General features: G+C 45.1%; 1 protein-coding gene across 1 annotated transcript in view; it reads left to right on the top strand.

Annotated features, from left to right (window-relative positions):
- papss1 (3'-phosphoadenosine 5'-phosphosulfate synthase 1) overlaps positions 1–1,485 on the top strand; it is a 30,754-nt gene that overhangs the window by 1,160 nt on the left and 28,109 nt on the right. The window lies entirely within an intron of this gene.

Here is a 1,485-nt window from a genome sequence, read left to right as displayed (position 1 = left end):
CTGATGCATCGATCCTTTACTGATACATCGATCCTTTACTGATACTTCGATCCTTTACTGATGCTTCGATCCTTTACTGATACTTCGATCCTTTACTGATGCATCGATCCTTTACTGATACTTCGATCCTTTACTGATGCTTCGATCCTTTACTGATGCATCGATCCTTTACTGATACTTCGATCCTTTACTGATGCATCGATCCTTTACTGATACTTCGATCCTTTACTGATACTTCGATCCTTTACTGATACATTGATTCTTGCATCACAGCGAACAAACTAAACTTGTTTTAACCCACACTGTGACTGTGAGCTGGTTTTGTTGTTGGATTCCTGAGTTAAACATAAAAATGGCCTGAACAGGATTTTTAACCATCACTGCTAATAATAATAATCTTATTTCTATTTCTTCTTTCGGTTTTCCCTCTTCAAGTGTCTGCGAGTCCTCCTCCATCTCTGTCCTCACTCTGTCCTCTCTTTGTCCTCTGTCCTCACTCCAACTACCTCCATGTCCTCTCTAACTGCATCCATACGTCTCCTCTTTGTCTTTTTCCTGCAGCTGCATTTCTAACATCCTTCTACCAATATACCCACTGTCCCTCCTCTGTACATGTCCAAACCACTGTCCCTCCTCTGGACATGTTCAAACCACTGTCCCTCCTCTGGACATGTCCAAACCATCTCAGTGTGTCCTCTCTAACTTTATCTCCCAGTTGTTCAACCTGTGCTGTACCTCTGATGATCTCATTCCTGATCTTCTCCATCCTTGTCACTCCTCAGGAGAACCTCAACATCTTCAGCTCTGACACTTCCAGTTCTGTCTCCAGTCTTTTTGTCCATGTCTCTGTCTCCAGTCTTTTTTGTCCATGTCTCTGTCTCCTGTCTTTTTGTCCATGTCTGTGTCTCCAGACCATACAACATAGCTGGTCTCACCACTGTCTTGTAAACTTTTCCTTTGACCTTTGCCCTTTGCTGACACTCTTTTGTCACAAATCACTCCTGAAACTTTTCTCCATCACTCCATCCTGCCTGGACTCTCTTCTTCACCTCTTTACCACACTCCACATGTTCCTGGACAGTGGACCCCAAGTCCTTGAAGTCCTGCACCTTTGTGACCTCTGCTCCTTGTAGCCTCACTGTTCCACCTCCTCCCTCTCACTCACACACATGGACTCTGTCTTACTACGGATGACTTTCATTCCTCTTCTTTCAAGTGCATACCTCCACCTCTCCAAGTTCTCTTCCACCTGTTCCCTGTTCTCACCACAGATCACAATGTCATCTGCAAACATCATAGTCCACAGGGATTCCTGCTTGACCTCGTCTGTTAGTCGGTCCATCTCCTGAACAAACAAGAAGGGGCTCGGAGCTGATCCTTGATGCACTCCCACCTCCACCTTGAAGCTATCTGTCACTCCTAAAGAACATCTTACCATTGTCCTGCTGTCCTCATACATGTCCTGCTGTCCTCATACATGTCCTG

The sequence above is a fragment of the Nematolebias whitei genome, chromosome 16, assembly GCF_014905685.2.
Source record: "Nematolebias whitei isolate Nwh7 chromosome 16, NemWhi1, whole genome shotgun sequence".
In the NCBI taxonomy this organism is placed as follows: Eukaryota; Metazoa; Chordata; class Actinopteri; order Cyprinodontiformes; family Rivulidae; genus Nematolebias; species Nematolebias whitei.
This window is presented reverse-complemented; position numbering and strand designations above follow the sequence as displayed.